Raw genomic sequence first — 20069 nt, 5'->3', positions numbered from 1 at the left:
CTTGAGCTATGGGTGCTGCTCCTGGAGCGAGCTCGATTTGAAATTCGACTTGGCGATGAGGCGGTAGCACAGGCAAATCTTCAGGAAACACCTGAGGGAAGTCGCGTACAACTGGAATATCCTCCAACTTCTTTTCCTTCGCTGATGCATCAGTGACAAGTGCCAAAATAGCAGTGTGCCCCTTTCGTAAACATTTCTGGGCCTTCATGAAGGAGATGATGCCAACCACAGCACCGCTCTTGTCGCCTTGAACTTCGAGAGGTTCCTTGCCGGAACGAGGAATGCGAACTATCTTTTCCTTGCATAAAATCTCTGCGTGATGTTGGGATAACCAATCCATACCTATGACGATATCGAAACTACTCAAAGCTATGGGGATGAGATCAATCAAGAAGGTCTGACCAGCTAAGACGATGTTACAACTCTTGACTACATGAGAGGCTTCTACACTTTTACCATTTGCTAGCTCTACGACATGTTTGGTGTTTAGGGGTGTTGGTGTACGTTTTAACATTTGACTAACTTTTAATGACACATAACTAGTATCCGCACCCGAATCAAACAAAACAGTAACATAAATATCGTCGAGAAGAAACTTACCCATAACTACATTGGGATCATTCTGTGACAACTCGAATTTCCAAGATTTCTATTTCGCATTTATTGCACGTTCTTGTATTGTTTAGTTGATTATTTGCACAATTAATTGCTATGGAATTATATACGTTTTGATGCAATGAATCGTATTGTGTGATTGTGCATGGTTGTTTGTTAATTGTGAAAGACTTGGTAAATATATGAACTTGGTGGTGAAACTATGAAATTGTTATGAGATGGTGTACATGTGTAAAATATGATACTTAGGGAGGTAGAGGGTAATTAGTGAAATCCTAGAGATTCTTAACCCTAATCCCTTGTTCACTAATCATTTTCACAAAAATCCAAGCATGTACTTTCACTTTCTTTGGCAATCATCATCACCAAGATATTCATCACTCTTGATTCCTCTCTTTCTCTAAAATCATTCAAGGTAATTGTTTATTGATTATTGTAATACTTGTAAACCCTAATTGATTTCTTGATTGTTATCAATCCTTAATTCTTGATGATGTCTTCATGAAAACCCTAGCTCTTCATATCATATTCTGTGGTTTTTGATTTGATTCTGATTATGATGATCATGATATTGAATAGTGGTTTAATCGATTGCTTGATGTTTTAGATGTATGATATGTCAAAACCTATTGTTGGTTGATTTGATTTTGCACTGTGAATGTATGAATTCGGGTTTTCCAGATCATATGAACTATAGAACGTAACTGTTGAAATGTATAAAGTGTAACTGTTGTGATATCAAAGAACGTATGATTGAAGTGTTTGTCCGACCTTCGATTTTAATAGTCTGAGTTTTATCATTGGAATTAGTCCGACTTTTTAACATGTAATTGTGTCTGAGTTTCGTATATATATAACATGATATCCGACCTTTTGAGTATGATATCCGAGTTTCACTCACTAATATGGTCCGAGTTTCATGAGAGAACCTTGTCCGACTTTGTTTAAGAGTTTAGGTGGTCCGAGTTTTTGGACAAGGGACCACCATGTCCGAATTTTATGAAGGGGAAACCCCCCCTCCCCCCACATGGTCCGAGATTGGTGGGGCTTCCACTTGGTCCGACTTTGTGACCATTGGCCCATGTTGTCCGACTTTTTACACAAGGAACTCTTTGGTCCGACTTTTACCCCCTCCCCTATGTTGTCCGACCTCTAACACTCACACCCCATGTCCGAGTTTCATAAGGGGGTGGGTTATTGACCAAGTTTTGCTACATCATAATCATATGGTCCGAGCTTTTGTATGTGATGGTGATCTGAGTTTTAAGAACAAGTGTTTGGTCTAGTTTCGCTATCTGATTAAGTGATTTACCCTGTGAACTGTTAAATGCTTAACGGTGAGTTCTATTATATATGTCAGGTATGTGGTATGATACTGAGTTGTGTTAACTGTGTATATAAGCTCAGTGTGTGTGCGGTAACCCTAATGGTTCTGAATTACTCTGTCGTATGAGGTATTGTTTGATGAACGTGAATTAACTGTTATGTGAAACATGACGATGATTGCTTAAACACTTCATGATATAAACGACATACAACTGATTTAATATACATGCATACTATAGGGCTCGATTGATTAATTGCAAGTACATAGTTAAGCATACCGAGCAAACCAAGGTGAGTTCACACTCTTACTAAGGCATGGGATTCCCAGGGCACGGGAATTGGGATTGAAGGATTGAGATTGAGTAGAACTGTACTTACACTGTTACTAGACTACCATACCATCGTCCTCGGTTGTGCAGGACACATACGTAAAACCTACGTATACTTGTATTGCTCACTGTCCTCGGTTTTTTTTTTGGGTAAAGGGTTACCCCAGGTGAATTTTATAAATAACTCAAATAAGTACAAGGGTATGCCAGAATGACATACCAACTAGGCTCCACAACCCGAAGCCTAGGAAACAACAAAGAAAAAAAACACAACCCAAGACAAGCACAAAGTCAAAAAACCAACAACAAAGACCAGCTAATAATCAAAGCCACGAGCCCATCACTCGAGAAAAAACACACCCGAAAGCAAGCCGCTAACCCGGGTCTTCCTCCTGTTCACTTGCAGCGATCTCCCAATTCCTTAACATCCTGTCAACTTTGGCATCACCGTTGAAGTCAAACCCCATAAGTCGAAGCCTGACTGTCCCCTTGATCCTCCCAACCACAGATTCAACTTTAGCCCGATCATTTGAAAACAAACAATTGTTCCTCTCAAGCCATATAAAATAAGTGGTCGCCGCAATGACCAACTTGCTAACAATATACTCCGCCTTCTTCGACGAGGCATGAAGCACCATCCAATCCATAATGGATTGCCAAGTATCATTAACCTGATCCAAGAACCCCATCGGTTTAATCTGCTGCCAAACCGTAGCCGAGAACGAACACTGAAAAAACAAGTGGTCTCTAGAATCACGATCATTTCTGCACAAGGGGCAACACATGAGGTTCATATTCGTTGCACTTCCTACTTCCCATACAGCCAACCTGTCTTGAGTTTTAAGCTTATTTTTAATAACCAACCATAGGTGGAACGAGTGTCTTGGGATGCATTGAGCAAACCAAACTCCATTAACCCACGGCACAAGACTCGCACGAACTCTTAGCACATTCCAAACCTCCAATGACCGAAACCAACAACACTTACCCTCCAAATCCTTCCAAACTGTACGATCAGGCATATCATGGCTTAATTGGGGAACCTCCAAATCGATTAAAACCGGATAAAGATCATACCACGCTATCGGCCATTTCCATTGCCCATTACCATCAATCAGCTTCGCTACAGAATCTGACATGGAAAACCCTGCCTGAGCAATGCGTCTAGGAGTTATAAAAGAGCTTAGAGGACTAATGTGACACCAATTATCGGTCCACACATTCGTTTGGAGCCCACTCCTAACCTCCTTCCAAATAAACGGACGAACTATGTCTCGAATGGCCAATATTTTCCGCCATCCCCAACTGATACTCCCACGTGGTTGAATATCCCAAAAACTACGGTCTTTCAACTTATAGACATAGATCCAATCCACCCACAGGGACTTCCTTCGAGTGACAATGCTCCAAATATGGCTGGTCATTAGAGCCTTGTTGACGTCCGCAATGCTCCGAATACCAAGACCACCCTCCGTTTTAGGCAAGCACACATCCACCCAAGCCACCTTTGCTTTCGCCCTACCCTGCGTCCCCGCATTCCAAAGGAATTTCCTCATGTACTTCTCAAGGTTCTGAATAACTCTAGCCGGAATAATAAAGACCGACGCCCAATAAATATGCATGGAGGATAACACCGAGTTAATAAGTTGCAATCTACCCGCAAAGGACAACGATTTATTCAGCCAACTATCAATCTTCTTCTCCATCCAATCAACTAGAGGTTTGCAATCTTTATAAATCAGCCTTGTTGAAATTAACGGCACGCCCAAGTACTTAACCGGAAGAGAACCCTCCCGAAACGGCATCAAATTAAGAATTTGCTGTCGAACATTCAACGGAACATTGCAAAAATACACCGTACTTTTAGCTGGGCTCGGCACAAGACCCGAAACATTCGTGAATACCTCGAGAGCTTGTTTAACCTTCCCCACGGACAACACATCCCCATGAACGAAAATAAACAGGTCATCGGCAAAGGACACGTTGATAATTTTCTGTTTAGCACATTGAGCATCGTACTTGAATCCATTACCAAACGCGGCTTCATGCTGAAGTAGTAACGATAAGATTTCCATAACCAACGTGAATAGGTAGGGGGACATAGGATCACCCTGCCGTAACCCCCTCTTCCCTCTAAAATAACCATGCAAGTTCCCATTAATGCTTAGTGAAAACGACATCGTAGTAACACACGCCATAACCCATGCAACCATTTTATGATGGAAACCAAACGCCTTAAGCACCTTTTCTAAAAAACTCCAACTAACCGTATCATAGGCCTTTTGAATATCAATCTTGAACGCACATCTAGCCGGCCCCTTATTCAGGTGATAGTTATGCATGAGTTCCTGAGTTAATAAAATATTGTCCGAAATTTTTCTACCCGGAACAAAGGCGGACTGATTAATACTAACCAACTTCTCCAGGCTCCCCTTAATTCTGTCAGTGATAATCTTGCTTATGCACTTATAAAGAACATTACAACAAGATATCGGACGATAATCCAGCACCGAATCCGGCGTATCCACCTTAGGGACAAGAGCCAAAATTGTATGATTAACTTGTTTCAACAGCTTGCCATTGTTAAAAAAATCTAACACAACAGAGGACACTTCTTCACCCACAAAATCCCAAGAAGACTTAAAGAATGCCGATGTATACCCGTCCGGCCCAGGGGCTTTGTTCACTCCAATACTAAACATAGCATTTTTTACCTCCTCTCGAGTAACTTGCCGAACCATATTGGCTGCACCTTCACTACTTAGCGTATTAACACAAATGCCATCCAAGTCAATAGCTGCAACCCGATCCTCGGTACCCAAGAATTTAGCGTAATGAGCAACCAACGCGTCCATAATACCTTCCCCATCATACCGAGTCCCATTAACATCCTTAATAGTGTGAATTTTATTTCTAGCGTTCCTGCATTTAACACTATTATGGAAAAACTTAGTGTTCGAGTCACCCGCACAAAGCCACTCCACTTTAGCTTTTTGCTTAAGAAAGCATTCTTCATCATATGCTGCAGTCTGAAACTCTTTAAGACATTGAGCTTCCATGTTACGAAGATTGGCATCTAACGGATTGTTATTAATCCGCATCTGAATATCATCAAGCTGCTTCCTCAAATCAGCCACTTTATCGTGCAAATTCCCCTGATTGAATAAAATCTTACGCAAATACGGCTTCAGATTCCGAAGCTTCTGGGTTACCGCAAACATATTGTAACCATCCACCCGCTTAGCCCATTCCTTTTCAACGCATAACCTGAATTCCGGCTTGGAGGTAATAAAGTTAGCAAACTTAAATGGTTTCGGCCGAACCTTGGCTGACGGAGCTATCTTAAGTATGCATGGGGTATGGTCAGAAATCCGAAACGGGTGATATAAGACATATGCATCCTTAAACAATTCCAAGAACTTCATATTACCCATCACACGGTCGATTTTTTTAAGCAGCCCAACACCATTCCCACCACCATTCGATGGTTTCTGGTTCCATGTGTAGTGTAATCCATGACCCTTAATATCCATTAACTCCGCATATTGAACACAGTCGTTAAATTCTCTCATACCAATTGATGGAGTGGAGGGACCATTCAATGAATCCTCTATATGTAACGCGGAGTTAAAATCACCCATAACGACCCATGGCTTGTTATAACAAAAACCCTTATGCTTACATAGATCATCCCACAACGTTCTTCTCTCCTGATACTTATTCTTAGCATAAACAAACGAAACAAACACAGAATGATTATCAGCTTTAGAGACGACTTGAGCATGGATGACTTGGTCCGATTGGGCCAAGATCATAATATCAACCACATCAGCATTCCAACCCAAAATAATTCTCGTACCTCGATCACATAATCCTCCATTCGATGTCCAATTCCAAGACCGGAAAACATTTTTACACACCTTAGCAAGCTTAGAAATATCCACATGAGATTCCAGGAGAGCACAAACAGAAAGTTTATTTTCAGACACTAAAAGCCGAACCTCACTTTGTTTCAGGGGTCGGTTCAAACCCCTTATGTTCCATGCAGCCATACTATCCATTAACACCATTGTGACCGGGAGTGCTTGCCCCCTCAGATTGTTTTTGTCGCTCACATCGCATAAATTCAGCCATTTCAGTAGGGACCTTTTCCACCACCTCATCATCCATTCGAGGATCTTTCCCATTATTATCTACTCTACCCGATTTCCCATCACCAACTTTTCTCGTGTCACAGACATCCGGGTCCCCATCATCCATATGTAAAGCATCAAAAGGGTTATGAGTATGTACCTTACCATTCTTAGCAACATTCTCCGTATCCGGTTTCGTGCCTGACGTACTCGGCCCATACTTGTTCACTTTAGGACGATAAACAAATTTCTGTTTTGGCTTTTGCTTTTTGTGCATCATTCCCCCACGAGCCACCTTTCTCTTGTCCACAGTGAAGCCATCCTCATCAATAACCACTTGTTTCTCTTTATTTTGGACGTTCTTAACACAAGTCTGATCATTATGTCCAAAGATACAACAACCCGAACAACGTTGTGGCTGCCATTCATATTCAACTTTCACCCGCTCAGTAACGTACCCATCTTCATCCAGCTTCGGGATGGCTACGACAATATGATCTTTCAGTTCGTTATCCGCATCTATCTCAATTAGAGCCCGAGCAAAACTGCTCCTACCCCAGCTATCCGCACACATATCAGCCGTGTAGCCATCAAGGCGTTTCGGGTTTCCTATCTTGGACGCTAATAAACTCAAACCATCATCTGTGTAGACCGAAATCGGAACATTGAACATTTTAACCCATACCGGAACAGTTTTGATACCCTCCTTCTTCAAACTAACAGATGGCGACCAGACATTTAAAAACAAAGGAACCTTTCTGATTAACCATGGACCCCCTTCCAGCACTTTGGCCATACCCTCCTTCGTGTCGAACTTGAAGAAAAAGAAACCATCCGAGTTCATCATAAGTTTTGAGTAACCAAACTTCGACCATACATTCTTCGCATAATACTCCACGACAGGAAACGGGAGACGATTACCTAAAAAATACCCATACAGAACGTTGTGAAATTTCTCCTGAACCTGACGGACGACTTCTCTCGGAATGACCACATCCGCATCTTTAACACTCTCCACAGAATCCATCTTTCTGAACTTAACTTCTCTTTTCTGCACAGCATTCATCTTTACCTTAGCAGCATAAGAGACATTCCTTGTGTTCATCTCCTGATCATTAACACTATCTGTATTCCCCACCTGAACTGGAACGGTGATCTTTTCCAATTCGTCAATGACATTAATCGGTTGTTGACTACCCCTCCTCGGCAGTAGCGGGTTCCCATCTATGTTCAGAGGTTTAGCAAACATGGACGCTTTGTTACGTAAATCTTGAACCTCCACAGGCTTCGAAGTAATGAAAACATCACCGTACATCCTATCAGAGAACGACCGAAACCCTAAATCATCCAAACCCTTATCGCCGCTAGTGCTGACCGACGTAAAACCCCCAACAGATAACGGTGGCTTTCCCCTATCATCCTTTGAAAAACTTGCATACATGTTACGTTCATCCTGAGAAGACATGTTTCTTGAATTCATAGCAGAAGAAGCAGCAAACCATGCAAAGCAAACAACACGTGCAACAAAGAATCAAAGAAAGAAACCCCACGGCGACAATACTCAAGAAACCCTAAACAGAAACAAACGAAAACCCTAATCAAGAAATCAAAAGACTAGAAACCAAGGTAAAGTCTAGCAACCCTACTCAGAAGGCACGACAAAACCTCAATCCCTAACCCAGATCAATCACGATTAAGGTTGAAAATCAAGAACTAGGGTTTTACAGGTTGAGTCGCCAGAATCGCCAGAGAGAAGCCATCGGAGTAGTTCTAAATAAATAGATACAGCTCACTGTCCTCGGTTGTGCAGGTCACATAAGTAAAACCTACGTATACTTGTATTGCTCACTGTCCTCAGGTTGCGAAGGACACTCACGTAAAACCTACGTGAACTTATACTCACTACTGCCTCGGTTGTGTCAGGCACTTACGTAAAACCTATGTAAACCCCCGCGTACCCCTATCCTCGGTTGTGAAGGATTACTTACGTAAAACCTACGTAAACTTGTACGTGTTACTGTTCTCAGGATATGTAGAACACTTATGGTTATGAATAGTCTAGTGGTTATACAACATGGGAAGCCCCCACCAGTAGAACGTATTATCGGCCCAGTAGAGCCACCTGTTACAAACGAACTTACTATTACACATATACTTTCTGTGAACTCGCTCAACTAGTTGTTGATCCTCTGTTACATGCCTTGCAGGTCGTTAGGTACATGGAGCTTGCACAGGGAGGAGCTGGTCGTTGTGGGCTTGGATCGTGATGGTTTTGTTAAACACTAATGACAATTGATACTTTATTATGATGGGTTTTAATTATACGCTTCCGCTAAACAGTGATAACTTACTTGTGTTTTGAGACACCTTTCATATAGATTTGGTTTGGTTTAATGGCAATTACTTTTACTTATTGATTACATGTTCTATATGATTGGTGGCTTGATCCTGGTCAGTCACGCTCCCAAGCGGTGATACTCCGCAGGTGGATTTTGGGGGTGTGACAGATTGGTATCAGAGCCATTGGTTATAGAGAACTTGGTTTTAATATGGGGAAAATGTTTTTATTAAAACCAGACTATAACCAGAACAGTGCTCTCAACGATCCACAACGACGCTTCGCTCCACGTGCAAGACTCAACATCCTAGGTAATAAGGTTTATGTTTATTGCCTACATGCTAGAATTGCATAGAACTTTGCTCGTAGTATGCTTAGATTACACTGCTCATTACTTGTTATTGCTTGAGAACACTTATGTGCTTACACTCTTCTGTCATCGCACTATTCGCGAACCTTTCTCACTTATGTTGCCTTTGATGTGAAGATCAATGGCCGGACGAATTAACATGACACAAGCCCAGTTGACGGCTTTCGTTAAGGAACAAGTTGCTGCGGCACTTGCAGCTGCTCAAGCAGGTAGTATACCCTGCAGTTTAGACTCACACTAGGATCTTTAGATCCTACATTAACTCTTGTGTTTAACCTTGTCCTATTCGTACACCATAGGTCAACACACTCAGCAGCCCGTCTGCACTTTCAAGAACTTTATGGATTGTCGTCCTAGCACATTTAGTGGCACTGAAGGAGCGGTTGGACTCCTCCACTAGTTTGAAAAGCTCGAGTCTGTGTTCGAGATGTGTGAATGCCCTGAGGCTCTCAGGGTCAAGTATGCCACTGGTACTTTAGAGGGGATTGCTCTAACTTGGTGGAACGCGCAAGTGCAGATCTTAGGGTTGGCAGCTGCTAACGCCACCCCTTGGAATGACTTCAAGGAACTGATTAAACGTGAATACTGCACTCAGGAAGACATTCATAAGTTGGAAGACGAGCTGTATCATTTGAAAATGGTTGGGTCAGAAATCGAAGCTTATACTAAACGGTCGAATGAGCTGGCCGTGCTATGCCCAACTATGGTGGACCCTCCAGTTAAGCGTATTGAGTTGTATCTCAAGGGTTTGGCACCAGAAATTCAGAGCCATGTGACATCGGCTAATCTTGACAACATTCAGGCTATTCAGCGCCTCGCTCATCGTATTACAGATCAGGCAGTGGATCAGAACAGACTGCCTAAACGTATCAGCGCTACTGCTACCGCTACTACTCCTGCTACACTTGCTACCCCCAGTGACAACAAGAGAAAATGGGATGGGGATTCTAGCAAGGGATCAACTTCAGTTCAGTCACAGGTTCAGCAGCGAAAGACTGACAGTTATCAGAGTCCCAGTCAGCACTCCTCAAGCAGCCACAAGCAGGGTGGATATCGAGGGAACCTCCCAAAGTGTAACAATTGCAACAGACACCACAGTGGCCAGTGTAACAAGGGTCGCTGTCAAAGATGCCTCAAGATGGGTCATGAGGCCAAAGATTGTAGAAGCCCTCGGCCTGCGAACCAGAATCAGCAGCAGCCACAAGCACAGCAGATTCAGCAACAGGGCAACAAGGGGTGTTTTCATTGCGGCGCAGAAGGGCACTTCAAAAGGCACTGTCCGCAGCTAAACAGGAACCAGAACAACAACAACAACAACAACAACAACAACAATCAGGGAAATGGCAACAACAACAACAATGGTGGGAACAACAATGGCAATGAAGCAAGGGGTCGTGCATTTGTGTTGGGGCAGGGTGATGCCAGAAATGATCCCAACGGCGTTATGGGTAAGTTCCTTCTCGACGATATTTATGTTACTGTTTTGTTTGATTCGGGTGCGGATACGAGTTATATGTCTTTGAAAATGAGTGAATTGTTAAAACGTACACCAACACCTCTAAACACCAAACATGTCGTAGAACTAGCAAATGGTAAAAGTGTAGAAGCCACACATGTAGTCAAGGGTTGTAACATCGTTCTAGCGGGTCAGGCCTTCTCGATTGATCTTATTCCTATAGTTCTGGGTAGTTTCGACATCGTCATCGGCATGGATTGGTTATCCAAGCAGCAAGCAGAGATTCTATGTAAAGAGAAGATCATTCGCATTCCTCGTGCGGGTAAGGAACCTCTCGAAGTTCAAGGCGACAAGAGTGGTGTTGTGGTTGGCATCATCTCTTTCTTGAAGGCTCAGAAATGTTTAAGAAAGGGGCATACGGCCATTTTGGCACTTGTTACTGATGCATCAATAAAGGAGAAAAGAATAGAGGATATTCCAGTTGTACGCGAATTTCCTCAAGTGTTTCCTGAAGATTTACCAGGTCTACCGCCTCATCGTCAAGTCGAGTTTCAAGTCGAGCTAGCTCCAGGGCAGCACCTATAGCTCGCGCACCGTATCGTTTAGCTCCAACTGAACTGGAAGAACTGTCTAAGCAACTACAAGAGCTCTTGGATAAAGGCTTTATTCGTCCAAGCTCTTCGCCTTGGGGAGCTCCAGTACTATTTGTGAAAAAGAAGGATGGCACTTTCAGAATGTGCATTGATTACCGCGAATTGAACAAGGTCACAGTGAAGAACCACTATCCTCTTCCACGTATCGACGACTTATTCGACCAGTTGCAAGGGTCGAGTTACTATTCCAAGATTGATTTAAGGTCAGGGTATCATCAGCTGAGAGTCCGGGATGAGGACGTCTCCAAGACAGCATTCAGAACTCGCTACGGCCATTACGAGTTTCTAGTCATGCCATTTGGGCTTACGAACGCGCCTGCAGTTTTCATGGATCTTATGAACAGGGTGTGCAAACCTTATCTTGACAAGTTCGTCATTGTCTTCATCGACGACATCCTGATCTACTCCAAGAGTCAGGAGGAGCACAAGCAGCACTTACGCCTTATCTTGGAACTTCTTCGAAAGGAACAACTGTACGCAAAGTTTTCGAAATGCGACTTCTGGCTTCGCGAAGTTCACTTTTTGGGCCATGTGGTTAACAAGGATGGGATTCATGTCGATCCATCCAAGGTAGATTTGATCAGGAACTGGCCTGCACCGCGTACACCAACGGAAATACGCCAATTCTTGGGTTTGGCGGGGTATTACAGACGATTCATTAAAGACTTCTCCAAGATTGCACAGCCGCTTACGCTACTGACACAGAAAGGTGTCACCTACCGTTGGGGAGATTCCCAGGAAACCGCTTTCCAGTACCTAAAGGATAGGCTTTGCAGCGCACCTATTCTCTCATTGCCAGAGGGCACAGATGACTTCGTGGTTTATTGTGACGCATCGATACAGGGTCTTGGTTGCGTGTTGATGCAACGGGATAAGGTTATTGCTTACGCTTCTCGCCAACTCAAAGTTCATGAACGGAACTACACGACGCACGATTTAGAGCTGGGAGCTGTTGTTTTCGCGCTCAAGATATGGCGACACTACCTGTACGGTACCAAGTGCACTATTTACACCGATCACAGGAGTCTCGAGCATATCTTCAAGCAGAAGGAATTGAACATGCGTCAACGACGATGGGTCGAACTACTTAATGATTACGAATGCGCCATCAAGTACCATCCAGGCAAAGCCAATGTTGTGGCTGACGCTCTCAGTCGGAAAGACACTCTACCTAAGCGTGTACGAGCTTTGCAGCTCACTATTCAGTCCAATCTTCCTGCACAGATACGAACTGCTCAGATCGAAGCATTGAAACCCAACAACGTCAAAGCTGAAGCCTTACGCGGCTCAAGGCAACGAATGGAACAAAAGGAAGACGGTGCCTACTATGTAACGGGGTGAAATATCCAAAAGTTAATAAAAAAATAATAAAAATAATAATATTTGTAAAAAAAAATATTGCTTCTATAATAATAACATAAAGTAAAAAAAAAAACATACATAGGTGTGATGTACGTAGCATCATAAAGGAAAAAAAAAAGAGTTTAAAATAAAATAAATATAACAAGTAAAAAAAAATTAAAAATTAAACAAACTATTATGTGGAAAAAGTTGGGGAACCAACGGATTTAAAACTAGATTAAAATAATAATAATAATAATAATAATAATGATAATAAAAGAAATAAATAAATATTAAAAGAAAGATAAAAGAGAAATAATTGGCTGATGTACACAATTGACCTAAAAAGAAAGAAGAGACCTTGACCCTTTCACCCTTCCCTGCACATCATCGCTATACACCGCCACTGCAAGTCCCCGACAATACGCCGCACACCGCCACCTAGCTGACTCGTTCACCCGACAATACGCCACCTGCAACATCCATCCACCACCTGACAACCGCCGCTGGAACCGCCGCCCGACAACCACCACTGTAACTCGCCACCTGCAAGTCGCTACCGCCGCCAATAAGTCTGTCCTCCACCGCCTCACTTCGTCTATAAATAAAAACCCGGTCCTCTTGCAACCCCATCTCAACCGTCTCTCACTCTCCTCACTCTATACTCTGGTTCTTGTGATTTTCCGGCGAAAGCAAAGATTCCGGCGAAGAGGCACGGCGCCACTCGAGATCTGTTTCCATCACTCCGACTTCAGCGACTAAGGTAACCTAATCAAGCTTTAATTTTTATCTCGGTAGATATATACATGAGTAAACTTTGGTCAGAATGATTTTCGGGCTCCGGCAAGAGTTTCAGTTATTCCGAACAAGATGACTTGTGATGGATATAGAATAAAAATGGCATTTCAGTTATTGTTGTGATCTAGTGGTCGAACACATGAGTGCTTCCACATTCTAAGTTTGTCTTCAACAACTCTTTTAGATCTTGTCAACCCATATACTCTAACTCAAATTTAGTACTTATATGGTTATATAGTAACAAAATTACTAGTTCCAATTTGATAAAATCTTTATACAAGTATTCTGGATTATTTATTTATTTATTTATTTATTTTTTTTATTTTTTATTTTTTTTTTATTTTTTGGTTTGCTATTTAGTCTTAACAATAACAATACATAAGAATTGTAGTTATTTCAAAAGAGTAGATCTAAGAAGTTATGAAATTAAAATGAGTAAAAGTATTGAATGATGTATGCTTTAATTAAGAAATAATCTTGTTAAAATTATAAGAACTATAGCAGAATGAGTTGGAGGCATATATGTTTAATAAGTCAGCAAGTTAAACTATAAATCTTTAGATGAACAAAAAGCCCAGTTCCATTGAGTTAAGTTTTAAGATAGAATATGACATTTTAAAATTATAGTTAACTGTATAAAGACTATAACATCAAATATTCAAAGTACAGTTCCTAACCAGATTTGTCTACTTTTAATTGCAACAACTCAATAATAACAATAATAAAATCTTATCAAGCGTAAGTTACTTGTAGGTTGTCACGACCCCCTTAAAGAACAAGTCTGACGTTATTGTGGATCATCTTTTGAGGTACGGATTCTTACCCAACTTTTACTGTTATATTGTTCGATTGTTTGTGTAACCCTTTTTTTTGAACGGATCTTTACCCCTTATAGTTATCATATTCGATTGTTACAAACCTTGTTTCTTATTTTCTATCCTTCGGAACTCCTAACGTTTTTGGCAATTCTCATCATTGTTTGATCATCCGTTCAATTCGTGCGATTATTTTGTATTCGAAATATTGAAATATATATATTTATTGCATGCGATAGGAATTTATTTTGTTTGTACTCATTATCGCATGTTCCTGTGTTACGATTTGGTTATGTAATTGCTTTGACGCTTAGAGAGCGTGTTTGAGATGTGATGTTGCAGTACCATTTGAGTTGTATTCTCTTACCCGAGCATGTTCCTACTTGTGGGGGTGACCACAAGCACGTCATTGCGGCATCGATGACGTGGCACCTACCGTGACGGTGAGCCTAAATCACGGCGTCTCCTTAGTACTAATGAGGTACATGAGGCCATTAGGAGGCGTATGGACTGGTCCTAGAAGATATGTGTAGGTTTTCTAGTGAATGGTTGTTGTGTATGCCCACACACCATCTCACGTCCGGTACGTAGGGTCTGCAGCTCTACGTGCATGTCTGTTATGTTATTCGGCTCAATGGGTACATCCAGTTGATACGATTATTATTGGCTTGCTTTATTTGCATCGTATCATTTCAGGTTATGATATTTCTGACTTGTTATATTAGTTGTAATCGTTACAAAATTATTCTTTTTTTTATTTGATTTTTTTTTTATCCGTACTGGGCATTTGGCTCATTCCGTAAATTCTTTTCTTTAACAGGTTCACAGGATAATCAGGGCGGGGTGTGAAAGAGAGAAGAATTAGCTCTAGGATTTTGGGAAAAGAAAAGGTTAGCCATTTTTGTAGCACATGCTAGTTTATCAAGATTGGGCATTTTATAATATGTAATAAACAATATATCTCTAGGGCTACTGAACACTCTTTTGGTGTTATAAAATGTTTAATTTATGGAATGTTGTCTTTTGTTTTGACTACTGTAATAGTGACACGTCACTCCATTCTGGGGTGGGGTGTTACAGTTATGGTATCAGAGCAAAGGCTCTTTCCTGTAGAAAACTTAAATATAGTAATTAAGACATGTGAGGAATGGGTAGATTAGGACTTGGGTAGGTTAAGATTTCGGTAGATTAGGATTTAGACTTATATCTTTCTTTGGTCCTTGTCCCCTATATTGAACCTTCGTATCCTTTCTTTTAGATGCCTCCTCGTCGTCAAACACGTAGGACTACCCGCACCGCGAACCGTACAAACATCGATACTGCTTCAAATGATACCCCGGTTGATCCGAACATGCTTTCTGCGATCAACCTAGCTCTGGCAGGATTACTCCCTACCCTTGTTGCGCAAACTGTGGAAGCGGTTATTCAACAAACTCATCCCGAAGGACGCGCCAACACCGGACCAAATTCTCGGGGTGTAGTTGATGAGAATGCCACAGATAACACAGTTGAAGGCATCCACGTATGGCTAAAGAGGTTCCAAAAGGAAAGGCCAAGGTCTTTTAGTTACGCGGCTACTCCAATTGAGGCAAGGAATTGGATAGCTCATATTGAGAAAATCTTCGAAGTATTGGGAGTCGCAGATCAATACAAAGTCAGATTAGCCACTTACAAGTTAGAGGACGACGCACAAACTTGGTGGGAAGGACATAAGCAAGTCAAAGGAGGCGATGCTTATGCTGCTGCCCTTTCTTGGACTGAATTCCGCACCCTGTTTTACGAGAAGTATTTCTCTACAGCTGATAGAGAAGCCTACATGAGGGAGTATGCAGTAATTCAAAAGGGAAACGATGAACCAGCGTCAGAGTTTATTACACGATTTGCAAGGTTGGCGAGCATTGTGGGGGATGCCGCGGGAACACCAGAGGTTTAGGCAGAAAAATGTAAATGGGCAGTTTGTGATCGAATCCGCAAGTCAATTATGTTTATGAAATTCAAGGATCTTACAGAGGTGGCAAATGCAATAAAGACTTTTGAGTTCGAAAGGAAAGAGTTCCTAGCTCGAGCCGGGGAGAGCAAGAAAAGGGACAGGGATGGGTTACCCAAGCAAGCTACAAGCCAATCATCTAATGCTACACACCTTCAAGATCGTAGAGTTCAAGCAAATCGAAATTCTGGAAATCAGATACGACCATGGCAGCCTAGACCCCAAAACCAGAGACCTACCCAGAAGCAGATTCAACCATATACAGGACCCACTAAAGCACAATCCCTGAATCCACATGGAAACCCAAACCAGAATCAAGTTCCTGTATGCAACACTTGTGGGAAGATTCATCGGGGCATTTGTCGCAAAGCTATGGGGGCATGTTTTAAATGTGGCCAGACCGAGCATATGATTAAGAATTGCCCGAATCCAGATAATAAGAAAAGCATTGGAGGAAGTGTCGCACCACCTAATACTGGAGGAAGAGTTTTTGCACTTTCTGCTACTGACGCTGCTAATGCCCCAGGTATGGTATCTGGAATCCTTCAACTTGGTGAACGAAATATCTATGTGTTATTTGATACAGGGGCAACCCATTCTCTTGTTTCTCACTTGTTCACAAAATACCTTATGATCGAACCTACGACATTAGACCATACTCTATCTATCTCTACCCCTATGGAAAACTCGATTATAATCACACATGTATATAGAGATTGTCCTATTCGTATTGAGTCCTTTGTACGTGAAGCGGACCTTTTTCCTATACAAATGAGTGACTTCGATGTTATTCTTGTTGGAATTTTCGTGTAACTTTTGGAAAATAATTTTAATCAATTTGTCAAACAAACTGAACGCAACGGAAAACATGTACACGAGGTTCGGTTCTAAACCGATTCCACCAGTGATCTTCTTACAATCAAAATAGGTTATAATAAAATTAAAGAATCGTGACATCCAAGAAAGACACCTTGGTTCAACGAACGATCTCGCTAGATGATCGTTGACCACGGAATCATATTTGTTCGTTTGAAACGATTTCAAACGAAACCTTTAAACTAAAGAAAATAAAGTTAAAACTTTACTTACCTTTTGCGTAATCAAAACTAGGATCAACTAAAACTTCAAAAATTGTTCCTGCTCTTTGCTTTTTCTTGCGACAGCAACAACAAACAAATGTTGTAACAATTTTGTTCCTTCTGTTTCTTTTGACTTTTTTTGGAGTGGCCAAAAAAAAAACAACCGTCTTTTTTTTATGAATGATTTATATCTCTAATATAATAGAGAGTCATGTGTAGATTAATATACAACTCCTCAATCGTATCTATTGGGAATTCCGTATTAGGTAGTATGCTTATCTATTAGCATTATAATCTAATTCAAACACAATCTCTCTTTATTAGTTATCTCATAACTAATTATATTATATTATGTATTATATATATATACAATTAAACTTTATTATAATTAACAAATTAATTATAGTTTGTTTAATTAATCCGGCTCTCCGTAATTATTCTAAATAATTACCTGTTTCTTTCATTACGCTTATTATTTCGTGATCCGGTGATTAACGATTAAAACACCGTTATATGTTCGTTGCCCAAAGTGTAACTCTTTGGGTCGTACCTTGACGGCAACTTCGAATTTTAATCAGACAATTGAACATTATATCCAACAATCTCCCACTTGGTCGATTGGCCGATTAAGTTTCAAAGTAGACAATAGTGGGTGCCTAGCTGCATCATATTGCCCCCGGTAAGGTATGACAAATTTATGTCAACTAATTCTTTGCACTAATCAATCCTTTGGTTATGCAAATACTATAGCCCTGGTTATCGACTCATTTATCCCTCTGTATTGAACACTTGTTGAACATGAGACATGGATCCAATTCATTCTCATATATTATTCAACCATTTCTAATTTTGTTCCTGATTTGAAGTGGTTTATCAAACTACTACTAGTTCGAGCGTGGCCACGCGTTAACACCAGTTCAAACCAACGAAAGGCGCCAGAGTGTTCCTCTCCTAAGTATAGAAGCACAGATCCCTTTGGCTACAAACAACTCCCACTAAACTTCAGATCATTCCCAAAACTATCCTTATTACTGCCAGTTACGTACAGCGTTAGATAGAATCAAAGAGCAACCATTCATTTAAGTTAGTTCTAGTATGTACCGCAGGTCTAAGGATACAATGATCGTACCTATTCAAAATGTCTTATGACTAAGATCCATGAAGATCATTTTGAAACGAGTTACGCCCATTATGATTCAACTAATCATATCAGTGAATATGGTTCTCAACACTTTGAGTATCCATGATATGGATCAACCATCTAATTCACAATAGTCTTTTACCAAATTGGTTCTCACGAATCTGATAGACTATGGACATTTTAGAATACAATATTCATAGATACTTAACGTACTAATATTTGAACACAAATATAATAGTTTAAAAGACATTCAACCATTAAATTCAAATAAACATAAAATACTGTTTACAGTTCAAAATGCACCAAATTACTAAATTACAAAATCAGACCCACTGTCTAGCATATCTAAGACCTATACAATCAGCATGCTTCTCGTGTCTCACTTGAGGTATAGGCTTAGTAAACGGGTCCGCTAGATTCTGATCAGTATCAATTTTCTCTACTACGATGTCTCCTCTTTCCAAAACTTCCCGTATGTAATGGAATTTTCTGAGAATATGCTTCGTGCTGTGATGCGACCTTGGTTCCTTTGCCTGAGCAATTGCACCTGTATTGTCGCAAAATATCTCGATAGGCTTCTGTATGCTTGGTATAACTTCGAGATCAGCAATGAACTTTTTCATCCAAACAGCCTCCTTAGCAGCTTCTGAAGCCGCTATATATTCTGATTCAGTGGTCGACTGGGCCACCACGCTTTGCTTAGAACTCTTCCAAGTTATAGCACCACCATTTAAAGTAAAAACATAGCCTGTCTGAGATCGTGAATCGTCACGATCTGTTTGGAAGCTTGCGTCAGTGTAACATTTTACTTTCAGCTCTTCTTCCAAACCGCCAAATATCATAAACATATCCTTAGTTCTTTTTAAGTACTTTAGGATATTTTTCACAGCAATCCAGTGACTTTTACCAGGATTCTGTTGATATCTGCTAGTCAAGCTCAGAGCAAACGATACGTCCGGTCTAGTACATAACATGGCATACATGATGGAACCGATAGCAGAGGCATATGGAACCTTTTTCATATCCTCTTTATCTTTGTCCAATTTGGGACACTGATGACTATTCAGTACGGTTCCACTTGCCATTGGCAAGAGACCTTTCTTGGAATCTTGCATCGAAAAACGCCGAATGACCTTATCGATATACGTACTTTGACTAAGTCCAAGTAGCCACTTAGATCTATCTCTATAAATCTTTATTCCTAGAATATAAGCAGCTTCTCCAAGATCCTTCATTGAGAAACATTTACCAAGCCAGGATTTAACGTCCTGCAGCATCGGGATATTGTTTCCAATGAGAAGTATGTCATCTACATACAGGATTAGAAAAGTAATAGAACTCCCACTTGCCTTCTTGTAAACACACGGCTGATCTTCGTTTTTGATAAAACCAAATTGTTTGATTTTCTGATCAAAACGAAGATTCTAGGTTCGAGATGCTTGTTTCAATCCATAAATGGATTTATTTAACTTGCAAACTTTCTTAGGATTCTTAGGATCTACAAAACCTTCAGGTTGCTCCATATAGACATCTTCGGTAAGGTGTCCATTTAGGAACGCGGTTTTAACATCCATTTGCCATATCTCGTAGTCATAATATGCGGCTATGGCAAGTAGAATCCTAATAGACTTAAGCATGGCTACTGGCGAGAAGGTTTCCTCATAATCAACTCCTTGAGTCTGAGTAAA

Source organism: Helianthus annuus, chromosome 7 (assembly GCF_002127325.2).
Source record: "Helianthus annuus cultivar XRQ/B chromosome 7, HanXRQr2.0-SUNRISE, whole genome shotgun sequence".
NCBI lineage: Eukaryota > Viridiplantae > Streptophyta > Magnoliopsida > Asterales > Asteraceae > Helianthus > Helianthus annuus.
Note: the sequence above shows the minus strand (reverse complement) of the source record.